The sequence below is a fragment of the Erithacus rubecula genome, assembly GCF_903797595.1.
Source record: "Erithacus rubecula genome assembly, chromosome: 13".
NCBI lineage: Eukaryota > Metazoa > Chordata > Aves > Passeriformes > Muscicapidae > Erithacus > Erithacus rubecula.
The window spans coordinates 16937941-16950653 of record NC_136665.1 but is presented as its reverse complement, the minus strand read 5'-3'; positions in this window follow the sequence as shown (position 1 = coordinate 16950653).

The following is a 12713-nucleotide window of genomic DNA, read 5'->3' as shown; positions in this document are numbered from 1 at the left end:
TTCCTGCCAATCACTTACAACTAATATTATTCTTACTGTAATTTTTGAAAACCTAATGTTTGATCTGCGTTAATCCTAATTTTGCCACCCTGTCTGATATTAAGTCCTTTCACCCCTTTTAGTTAGAGAGTCCAGCTCCTTTAAGTGGAAGGTATCCAGACAAGAAATCCTGGAGCTGAGGTCCCTTTTTTCCTTGCCAGCCATCCCACCCAAGGAAGCAGAGCAGGAGATGCTTCACACTGTGTTTGTGCAAGCTCCAGTTCTGCTCAGGAGAGGAAAACACCTACACCTGTGAGCAGCCAGTGAGGGGAATGGCCCTGACCTGCTCCATCTGCACAAGCTGTTTGCCCAGAGCTCCCTCAGGCTACAGGAGCCCACAAGAAAGGTAAGTTCCCCCCAAGGAGGTGGTTTGGAAGGGAGAAGGGAAATATGGCCCTTGAGAAGGAGGTCCCATGTGTTTCAGCTCTTTGCCTGTCATGGACCAAGGCTGGCTGGACAGAAGCCACAGGAGAGAGGGAATCTCGTGCTGCTGTGGGCAGGTAGGTGTTCTCCTTGGTCTCTGCTCAGCAGTTTACTGGTTGCAGGGAGGGGGCTCTCATGAGAAACTGGGAGAGAAGCAGTTTTGTGATCTGTGCTGTGGTAGGGCAGCAGTTAACAGTGGGACTCTGTGAGTTTTGTGGTGGTAATTCCCAGGAGCTGGCAATGCTGTTACTGGAGATGGGCACCAGCCTTTCCCTGGGAGGTGGCAGCTCTGCAGTGGTGTGGCAGGATCCTTCCAGGATGGTGGAGCAGGTGGGATTGCTGCTGAAGGTGTCTGGATGGAGCTCCCAACATGTGCTCTGTTCAGCTGGGGTGTGTTGGTGCCCTGTTACCCTCCCACAATCATGGATTTCTCCTGCTCATTGCCAGATGAAGCTTTTGCTTATTATTCCTCTGTATAGAAAGAGTTGGCTGGTCCTGGAGGTTCTTAGAAGTGGATCACATTTGTAACCTCTGGTATATGAGAAGGCCTCAGGTGTTTTGAATTTACATGTGGCTGACAAAAACTTAGCTTCCATCAGAAATAAACTAGGAATCGTAAATACTATACTGAGAAGTCTTTATAAATGCAATTCTCTGGTTTGTGTCCTACATAACCTAATGAAATGACAACTATGAAGTTATTACTTCAAGAATTAAATTTTCATAATGGGATAAGTGCAGCTGGCAGCCCGGAACTTTGATAACCTGAGAAACTTTTATTTTTGCCTTAAGGGATAAGCTTGAGATAAAAACTTAAAGAAACACCTAACACTGAGGAGCCCAACACCTCCTCATGTGCTGGAAGATGTGAGTTCCACCTGCTTCAGGCACTAATGAAAAATCTTAGTGCTGCTAAAATCAGTTTCTGGTATTTGTCTTAGTATGGCAAAAGATAGGTACCTTGGTGACCAGATTCTTGTCACTAAAGCTGGTGAAAAGTCACATTACCATGACCCCTTCCAGAGCTCTTGGATCAGAGCTGATACTCTTCTGCATGTTCCCTTTTCACTGGGACACTGGCTTGCAAACACACAAACACACACAGATCTGTTCCTCCTTTTCCTGCATGCCCATGTTAGTGGAAATCATTGGGATCACCAGGTCCAAGGAGCAGAGATGTGTCTATAAAACTCGTTCACAAAACCCTAATCCCTAGAGGAATGCTGGGTTGATTTTTCATCTGAGTATCAGCTGAAAGTAATGTAAACCCCAAATTAATGCAGACAATGCCTAGTCTGGTCTGCAGGCCCTCTGTATTTTTGAATTCTTTTCTACTAAAACTCAATAAAAACATGGGGGTGGGAAGGTGCTGCTGGGAATTTGCTTTTTGTTCTGCTTAAGTGCTGTATTTCTCAGCAGTCTTCAAGTTGCTCAGCATGAAGATATTGTTACATTAGAACTACTGTGGGTTTAACACAATTTGGAATTTGCAGGCAAATGGATGTATTGTGTTGGGGCTTATCCACAAAGGACTGTGAAACTACAAATTACAAGCCAGCTGCATTCTCTTATCTGGATTTTTTCCCTCCATGTGCCTGTGAGTCCTCTCCTGTTCACAGACAGAAGGTGTAAGGAGAAACCCAAGTGAGAAAGAGACATAGGCCTGAAGTCAGAAGGGACCCTGAGATCCTGCCCATGTCCAAGGATGCTTTCCATTAGCAGAGGATATCATGCCTCTGGATTTAGTGTTTCTGTGATTGCCTGAGAACTTTGTTTCTGTGATTCTCCCTAGGAAACTGTGGCAGAGGGGTAATAGTTAACACATCCACTGAATCCTTCTCTGATAAGGAGGAATAAGGGGGCTATTGATTCTCTTGGATTGCTAAATATGGAAGTAAATCATAGGATCCACCCATGTTATGTTCTCAGCTGTTCTTCATCCTCAGCCTTCTCTTTGAAGGGAATGAAAAGTCCCCACTAGGTCTCTATGGGAGAGGCAGGAGACACTCACACTCTGCAGTAGTTTGAGGCAAACCTTTAGCAGCTCCTGCTAGTCCTGGGCAGGTTTTTCTGACCTTGTCCCAGTTACAGAGCTGAGGTCAGGTTGTGTGCCAGAGCCCTGTGCCACAAGCATGGACACCTGGCTTGGGGACAGCACTGGAACAAGCAAGTCTGTCTGGACAGAGGTGCTGCACCCCAGAGAGACAAGACAAGTTCTTGGCTTTCATTCTTTAAAGCAAAAGGCCACATTAGCTGATTTGAGTGGTACTCTGCACACCTGCTAGCCAGTAATAGACTGGAAACTCAATGGCCCCACCATAATATTGTTATGTTTATTTGCTTCCTTTCAAATGGCTGTCCCTATGAAGGATGCTGACAAATGGGACCTGAACTCATGCATTTAGTGGGCCAGGAAATAAATATATCAGAGAGACAGTACTTCTTTGGACTCTTCTGAGACTTGGGAGTTGCTGGCCATTCTGTTTGCTGGCTCAGTTTAAGCAGCAGAAATGTCCATGTGTTCTGTCAAAGCACTTTACTTGTGACAGGTAAAGTGCTGTCCTGACCTGGAAAACCATTCAGAGCAAATAAATGCATTAATTCAATGTGGAGTACCTTATATTTGATACACACCACTTCCTAATCACTTTACTGAACATCTGGATTGCCTTGAAATAAAACCAGTGATGGCGTCATCTGCAATTTGGACATGGGATCCATTTCGGGAGGCTTTTTCCAGGAGAGCACCTCTTGGATCTTGGTATGATTTAGGTTGGGTCCTACAGGTCTAATCCAGAGTAAATCCAATTAAGGGTTGCTTCACTGCTGAAGGAGGACAGAAAGGAGCACATAGGAGACAGCTGGGCCCTTTGGTACTTGCAGTCCAAATTGTAGAATCATATTAAAAAGTGCAGATGTTACCAAGGAGCAGAGACTTTTCCTGTGTCTGAAACAGGGTCTGTGCCCCTTCTCTTAGGGCAGTACAGGTATGTCCTGGCAGAAGAAATGAGAATAATTCATTCTGACTGTTAACATGGTACAAGAGGCTGAAGTTAACCCTGCTGTGCTGGTAAAAGCTGCAAAGGGACACCAAGGGTGCAGAGAAACTGCACTGGCTGCTGTGTGTGAGAAAGGGCGATGACTTAATGAGAGATGCACTCACATTGCAACTCGGGCTCAGCTGAGCAACAGCAAGAACTATTTGCAACATCTTTTTGTCAACATCTGTTTGTCTCTGAGTTCATGAGAGTGAAAAAAATCTCATTTATTTTTTTTTCCTTGTGTTGAAATTTTGCACAATTGTTTTGGCAGCCAAAATCATACTGGAATGTTTCACCTTCTTTTTCCAAGTTTTTGAGCTGAGTTATTCAGTTGAGGTTTGTCACATAAACCATGAGGTTTTACTTCTGCTGCTAGCCAAATTATAATCTTTATATCATAAGCCTTTTGTTGTTTATTTCTTTTTCTTTAAAACTCCAGCTTCTGGAATCATGAGAATGCATGAGAATCTCTACTCCTGCTTTCTGTCATGCATTTGTTTTCCCTTGAGTTTTTAGCACTGAGAACCATGGAGAAACTTCTGGGTGCCATCTGAGAGATGAAAAATGGAATTAATTAAATTTTGTTTGTTTGTTTGTTTTGAGTTTCTTTGTTTTGTTTTTTTAAATACCACTGGGAAAATTTTTGGAAACTATGACTCATGATTTTCAATGTTTAGATTTGGCAATGCTGTTGTTCTCCGTGCTGCTTCCCCAGGACCTGGAGTGCTGGAAGAATCCATGTGGGGCTTGTCTCCATGGACAGGTTCCAGCACAGAGAGCCAGGGTGTGAATTCACAGTGCCCTAGTTAGGATGCACAGATTGCCCATGAGGATGCAGAAGTGCAGTCCTTCCCCTTTGGAAGCATTCTCAGGGCATGTCTCTGTAACATCCAGCCCTTGAGCTCACACAGCCTGCTCCAGCTCTGGACTGAAGGCAGCAGGACCATTCCAAGCATCCAACTGCACTTGCTGGCATGGATACAGCTGATGTGTCCCTGCCAATAAGTGTCCATCACACAGGTGATGCTGCTGTGCTGGGCTGTGTGGATGTAGTGGATGCTTTGATGAATCCACCTTTGGGTGCTCCAGGTGATGCTGAGCCTCTAAAGGTGCCCAGGGCTGGCTTCTCCTCCTCCTGGCACCCATCCCCTGTATCTTAAGGGGAAACTGACTTGGTACATTTTCTGGTGAGGACTTGAGGCTCTGGACCCGACCTTTCCATGCAATAAAATCAAATGTGCTGAGCAGCAGCCAAGGGCCCTGTGTAGGGAAAGCAGTGACCCCTGTGTGACCTCTGGGGGCTTTGTGAGGCTTGTGTGACTTGGTTTAACACTGTAACTTGCCTGTGAGTTCCCAGCCCTCAGACTGCTCTGAGCATGGCTCAGCTCCTTGCAATCACAGGGATGGGAAAACTCTTTGGCAGCCAGTGGGAAACACACTGGATGAGGATGGGATGGCCTTGAGGCACCAGTTTGAAGTTCCTTTTGGCTACCCCCATCAACTGTAGAGAAAAAAAGGAAAATGAGCCAGTGGGGCTTACCTGGAAGAGGGGGACAGGGGGGGAGAAGAAGCCACTTAGGAATTATTCAGCCCCTGGTGCCAGAAAAGCTGTGGATCCTGCAGGATACCAGCTGTACCCAAGGCCTGGGATAAAACCCAGGAGACAGAGATGCTGCTGCTAGAGCAGCTCCTCTGGCCAGGCCAGGTGGGAGGGAAGAAGCTGCTGTGGCTGGAGCCTCTGGGAGGGTGCTGTGCCATGGGAAAACCAGGGTGCTGCAGGGTGCACGGTGGTGGAGGAGGGCTGGGAGCAGGCTGAGGACTCTGCCCCTCAGGAAGCTGTGAGGGACTTGTGTGTTTTCCAAGGCAGCAGAGACAGGATGCTGAGGGGTGGGAGAGAGACAGATTTCCTTCTGCAGTGAATAGACTGGGGTGGGGGATGGCGGCTCCAATTTAACCCTTGCCTGTTCCTTTCATCTCCAAAATGAAATGGTGGCTTAGGAAAACATTCCAAGAAACTGCATAAATGAGAGGCACAAGAAGTACTGGGTTGTTGGCACCAGGGTGATGCTGTGAGTTTATTATACCAGTTCTCTTGCCCCCAGGCATGTCTCCCTGGCTCTGACATTCCTTTTTACTTTGAAGTTTGTTTGTTCAGTGGCATTGGCATTGCTATGACCCACATGAACACCAGTGATGCCAAGGGAGAGGCTTATGGGACATTACCTTGTGTCAGGTAGCAGCAGCTCGTGGGAGACAGCTGCAGATTTGGATGCTGGAACAATTTTTCAGCAGAACCCTGAAAAGATGGGATTTCATTTGGTAGGCAAAAAAAAAATCTTAGGAGTAGCTGTTCTTGTTCAACAGTGAAGGCTCTTCTGTATCTCTTGTAAAGTCATTAATAGGACAATCTAGAGGAGAAGTGGAAGAAAACCCAACTACCATCACCTCCCACTCCCACCAAACCCTTGGAAATGCTGTGGAAACAGGACCTGCGTGAAGACCTTTAGGGTGTAAGTACATGAAGCATAAGTACATTTGGGAGAGGCACCTGGAACATGGGAATTCAGAGAAAACTACTTTGTTTACTGCACCAGAGTTTGCCAGAGCTGTGGAGAGTCCACACAGCTGAAAGTTGGCAGCCAGGCTGCAGGTGTGGTGAAAGAGACGTGTTTTCTAAACACACCAAATACTTATTGCTCCGGCCTTTTGTAGATAAAGATCAGCTCTGACTTTAAAAGAAATTACAGCAGAAGTGCTTGTATCTGGGAGGATGAATACCTGCTTCCAAGTTGGGCTTTGTAGAATTGAACTTCATAAACAAATTACTTGATGTGATTAACCAAGTCAGAGGGTTGAAGGAAATGTGCCTCTGACTCTGACAGTATCGGGGTGGAAGCTGTAATGTGCTGGCCAGAGAATTATCCTGGGTAGGAACAACCAGCCACAACGTTCTTGGGTGTGAGGTTTCCCATTAAAATAATATCTTCTCTCTGAAAAAAAACCCACAGCAGAAAAAAATAACCCTCCTGAAAGCCTGAATTTTTTCTGAGATTCAAAACACTGTCTTGACTGTGCAGATGTTTGATGTGCAAGGATGGCAGAGAGCAGTTGTGAACCAAAAAGAGCTAAGAATTTGTAGGAAAACATCTGGTATCTAGACTGACCAGAAAAAGAGTTTTCAGTAGCTCTGAAAACATTTCTGCCTTATGATTTTGCTAATTTCACTAGGAAAAGCAGTCCCTGCACTGACCTCATTCAGTTTTGCAAGTTTGAAGGTTGGAATCCACAGATATTGGCCTACTTGTCCCTATGGTAAAGGTGACTTAAAAAAACAACAACAACAAAACAAATATGAAGCAAGCAAAAAATTGAATTTTTTTATGATGACATAGGCAAAACTATTGCAAAAAACAAACAAACAAACCTAAAGCCTGAAATAGAGTGGCAGGCAAGACAAGCTGACCTCAGAGCCTGCTTCAAGAAACAAAATATTTCCTCATGCCAAGCATGCTCTGCATGAGCTGAGTTTGCTTGGTCTCAAACTGATGACAGCAGCTTTTGCTGCTTTTGACAAAACAAATAATGCAATGGAGAGGATGGTTCTCTGTTAGGGCAACTTTTTCTTTCTTTCTTCCAACTGGGATATCAGGTGCCTGCCTGGTATCCGAGTCCATTCACAAACTGGGCAGGGCTGGACAAACCATTTCACCCAGGACAAAAATCCTACCACAGCTGGGATGTGCAAGGAAATACTGCTTTGTGTTGTTTGGAAATTATTCATTTGGGATAAAAATATATGTTTAAGGGGAGATTTCCACCCTTTCTCAGGTGGGATTAGCTATGCTTCAGTGCTCACAGCAGTTGATGAGGAGGTGACAATGGGAGAGCAGAATGTGTTGTGCTGTTGTCTAAAAGCAGAAGGGTAGGTGGGAACCTTCAGGCAGGTTTCTGCCTGCAGTGCTTCTGGTTTGGTACACCTGGCCTGTGGCAGGCAAACCTGGATTGCTCTGTGTGTCCTCACAAAGCTGGGCAGCACAGGGCTGAGGTCTCAGCAGCCACCAGAGTCACTGTAGGAGCCACCAGTGTCACTGTGTGTCCCCTGTGATGTGACAAACAGTGCTGTGTGCAGAAATGCTCTGGAGGTGGGTGTGGGGGAGAGGGAGGGTGGGAAATGTGGTAGGGCACATGGGCCATGCAGAGTGAGTGGGACCACGAGTGCAGGTGACATCCCTCCCTCCAAAGAGCACTGTCCATCCCATCCAGGCTCCAGCCAAAGTTCCCACCCCATCCAATTGCTCCAATTAGTGCCGTGGGGTTTTTTTCTTTATTAAGAAGGTGGCACTAGACCTGCCTGGTTGTGAGTCCAGCTCCCTTTAATCTGTCCCTACCATGATTGAGGTTAACAGAGTTTCCTGCCCAGCAGCCTCTTTGGCAAATTAGAGAGAACACTGTCAATAAATTCCCACTGTATAGATTTTGTCCAGCAGAGCCTGAATAAATTGGGTCATGCTGCCATATGTAATCCATGCTCTTGAGGTTTGACCTAGCTCCTGTGCAAACCAGTGGGCAGGGATGTGTCTGGGAGCTGGACTGGAGCTCTGGCTGAGACAGCTGAATTTTGAAAGAGCTGGGGTGGAGCCGTGCCGTTCATTTTTGTGGACCAGTTTCATTTGCACGGGGAGATGATTGATGTCTTCCCGCGGGAGCTTTTGTCTGTGCTGGAGTGTGTCTCAAACAACATTGCCAAGATACCTTGGGGCTGGGTTTGGTAATTATTTTGTGATTAGATACTGAAATCAAATAAATAAGTTAATCATTTTACAAGTTCAGAAGAAAATACATTTATTTAATCTGAAACTTCTTCACAATAGCAATGCATAACTCTGTCTTTTTCTGCATGGTGCTGGCCTCGGGTCAGACGAATTCCCACTGAACAATTCTCTAGCATTCCATGGCCCTGGCAATGCAAAGTCACCTGTTCAGAAAGAGGCAGGATTCCTGTCTTTCTCTCCTTTGGGCAGTTGATGAGAACCCTGCAAGCGGTGGTGATGGGCCAGTGTGGCTGCCATCAGTTGTCACAGTTCATTTTGGCAGCACAGGAAAGATCAGTGCACTAACAGAGGAGACTCCTCTTTTGAAAAGAGGCTTTAAATGATGTCAAGAACCACCACAACGATATGGTTTTTACATAAATAATAATTAATTACATGTAAATCAGACTTTTCCCCACCCCTTCCATTAGTATCATCTTTGCTAAGCTCTCTGTCTTGTTTCTGTCCTCTCACTCTGAGTAGTTGAATGGCAACAGACATCATTTGCAATGCTAACGTCAGATACGGGTCAAAATGGACAAGGAAAACACAACCCGGGGTTTTATCAATGCAATAACAACTAGTTCTGTCTAGAGATGGCAGTGTACTGGGGTTTAACCTCTTCACTGCCACAGAGCCAGAAACAGCAGGAATTTACTTTCCTGGTTTCCTGTTCTGCTATTTCTAACTTCCTTCTCCTGGCCACTCTCTTTTTTTCCCCCTTCTCTCTCCTTTCTGGTGTTTACTAGAGCATCTGGTAGTGTTTATCTCCCAAGACACAGGAGACTGTTGTTTTCATAGATATGTAACTAGCCTAAAAGCTTTAATCTTTGTTGATGTTGGACTTTTGGATTAAATAGTAGTCATAATAGTGGAAAAAGTTGAGATGAAATAATACTTCAGCATAGAACACTTTGGAGACAGCATCAACAGAAAACACAGGGAAAGCTGCAATTACTGCATGTCCTTCACAGGCAATGCTGAACTTGTGGGGACAGCAGGGCAGGGAGTGAGGAGACCAATTCCCTGAGATGAGACTGCTTGTTCCACTGGAAGAGGAAAGTGTGGCATGTCCTTGTGGAGATTTCTGCATGTGCTCCTGCAGCAGGAGTTTAAGCAGACCCAGAAATGCCAACAAGATGTTAGAAATCTGTTTCTATCTCTGCTGGCTTCCAATGCTGCCTTCCAGGAAGGCAGGGAAGGAGCTGATCTGGTTTTTAGCAGTCACACCACACATGCCCTGGGGTTTGTATCCCCCGTGGAGTAAAGCCTGTGCTGGAGGTCAGAGGAGGAGATGGTGTTTTGGATTTGATCTCTTGCTCTAGAGAAGTACGCTGCTTTTCTCTGAAAGCTTCAGAGATGATGAGATTGGGTTAATTAGAATTTGTCAAGATGCAGCAAGAAGTGTTGCTGTCATCAGAGAGATGTAGAAAGTGTTAGAGAAATTGGGTAGCAAAAGGCAGGTAGGTGTCTGTTATCTGCAGAAGATCTTATTTGCTGCTTTCCCAGGGGACTAGGCACTGTCCCAAACCTGCAGCAAAGTCAGCTAGGCTGGAAGCAGACCTGCAAAATCCGGGTGGCTGCTGCTTTACTAGCAAGAATATATTCAGTTGCTAATATTGTAAATGCTTGGTGGTACATTTTTATAGCAATAGCATTTATGTAACTTAAGATTTTTATGTAATTTAGGATTTTAAATTAAATGTCTTAATTCAGGTGATACATACCTCACTTTCCACCCCTGCTCTGCTGCCACATAAGGTGCAAACCCGCCTGTAACCTCTCCCAACTTCTCGGGATAAAACATTTTTGGAAAACCCTCACTTTGGGGAGGCAGTGAGTGGATGAAAGGGAGCTTAGCAGTAATGAACCAAGCTAATAAATTACCTAATGTCACCTTAGGATAGGTCTGTGGCCGCCTGTCACACAGCAGCCCATCAAGCTGGAGATGCACAGTCGGTCTCTCCTAACCTTTGTACCTCCTCCCGCTTATCAGGGAGCCAGTTCTGGAAAAGACCAGGCTTGTGGAGTCCTGCAAACTGAAGGGTAAAATATTAATAAGCCAAAGAGGAGCTGGAGGTGTCAGTGAGGCTCCTGCACAGCCCAGCCATGGGGGAGAGGGCGGCTGCTCTCCACACAAAGGGAATGGCAAACGCCTTCTTTGCAGAAAATTTCACCCGACCAATTTTTTTTTTTTTTTTTTTTTGCATGCAAAAATGCAGATTCAGCAGCACCAAAACGGTCTGTGCACACATGCCAAACTTGTCATTTATAAAAACTCAAAAAAGCTCTGACAAATGCTGAAGCTGTTAGTTTTGACACTTCTGACATGAAACACTTTGATTTTTCATTTTGAAACTACTTTGTGTTCAAAATGTCCTTTAATTTTATTTTCAAGCAAGGGGGTGTGTGTCTTTTTTCTTATTCCCCCAAAAAAATCAAAATTGAAATGAAATCTTCGGATTGACTCAACATGAAATTGTTCTTGGATTTTTGATTTCACAAGGCTTTTTTTCCTCTTAGATGTGTTTGGCTTCAAGTCACTTCTTTTTCACCCCCAAAATTTGCCAGTTGGTTTATCAAGAACCACAGCGAACATCAGCCCCTTTGAAGGGGCGCAGCTGCCACAATAGAATATTTTTTTCATGGCTGTCAGTTGTGGAAAGAAAGGGAAAAAAAAAAAAAAAAAAAAAAAAGGAAGCCTTGCTTTTGCTTTCCAGGAGATTGAGTTCATTTTCTATCTGACAGGGATAAATAATAAACAGTATATTTTTTTTTTTTCTGCTGCGAGGGATTGTGTTACGTTATCTGTTTAAACATTCCGTTACATTTTAGTAATGTGAATAATGATTATTCCTGTGCTTCTGAGCTCTCTCTCTTGGCTCGGGCGCCGGAGGTTCAGGAGACACCTGGCATTGTTGACAGAGTGCTGAACTTGAACGCCTCTCACTGTGACAGGGCAAGCCCAAATATTTTGGGAAGAGTCCTTGTTATGTTACGACAGGGGTTGGTAGCACTGATGCTGGGGACGGGTTTTGCTTTAATACAGAGCTGATTATGCTCTATTATTCAGGGAACAGCGTGAACTTTGGCAGGCGGGCTGCTGGGAGAAGGAGGATTGTGCTTGGGCACTTCTTATTTGTAGGATGTGCTGAAGGTCTTCCAGGAGATGCTGTCTGTCAGAAGAGGCCAGGATAGGAGGCCCTGAAAGACATTTTTCTGTAGGTGAGAAAGTGGAAGAAATAAAGCTTTTTTCAAAGTAATATAAATGTTTAATGTAGTCCCAACATGTAGACAAATACCTGGGGAAGAGCTTGTATTAAAATACCTTTTTAATCATATCTTCTATCCCTCAAGGTGGTGTTTGCTTCCCACAGTGTACATCCTCCCTCTTTTATTGGCTTTTTCTCCTGAAGTCAAGCTGCATCTTGGCAGTGTTTTATGCATCTTCAGTGTCCAGCTCATGGTATTTAATCGGTCATAGACTTTCAACAAGATTGGATGTCTTTTGGTGTTTGCCAATTCACGTACAGCATGTAATTATATTCAGGAAGCAATAGGAATTAAATGACATTAATTCCCATGAATATTCATTTAAGAATCTCGACCAAATTCAGGCAGATTAATAGTCCAACGCAAATACAATGGCTATTCATTGCCCCCACAGGAAAAGGAAATATGTATTGGCTGGCAGCTCAGGACAAATGGAAGTGTGCTATAGAAAAGTTATCTCTGGGTGGCTTCTGGTACAGAGGCAGCTGGAAGGACACCTCCAGGAGTAAAGAGGATTAGTGTGGGTACAGGTGTGGGGAGCCTTTCCCATCCACTAGGAACCCAGGGGAGTCTGGGGTGAATCCAAGACTCATGTCTCTGCACTGCCCATGCAAATCCAAACCAACTCTGACTGCAGTGGAGCTTCTCTGGACTCACAACAGAGCAAAATGTCATTTATTCTGTGCCTGACTCCTGCTGCCCTGTGTGTGGAGCCAGGCTCCAGCCTGCTCTGCCTGGATGGTGATGCTGTGGGGCACCTCTTTCCCTTAGAGGCAGCACCAAGCTGTCTGTGCTGCTCGCTGCCTGCCCTGCCACAGCCAGCCCAGCACCAGCCCTCGGGCTGGCTGCAGGCAGCCCTGTCCTGCCAGGCACCTCCTGGCACATGGAAGCTCAGTTCTGCTCCAGCTTGTCCTCCCAGCACAGGCCAGGACACGGCTTCTACTGTGGCCAGGGAAGCTGGGAAAGTGTAATGGCAAAAGCAGATGAAGGATGCAAATGCGTTTGCAACTGAGGCATCAGAATTTGGGATGCTGGAAAGCCCCTCCCCAACAATAATATTTCATTTTTAAAAAGTATCTGGGTTTGGTTATAGCTCTCATTTGGGAGAACATACACTTTTCATTCT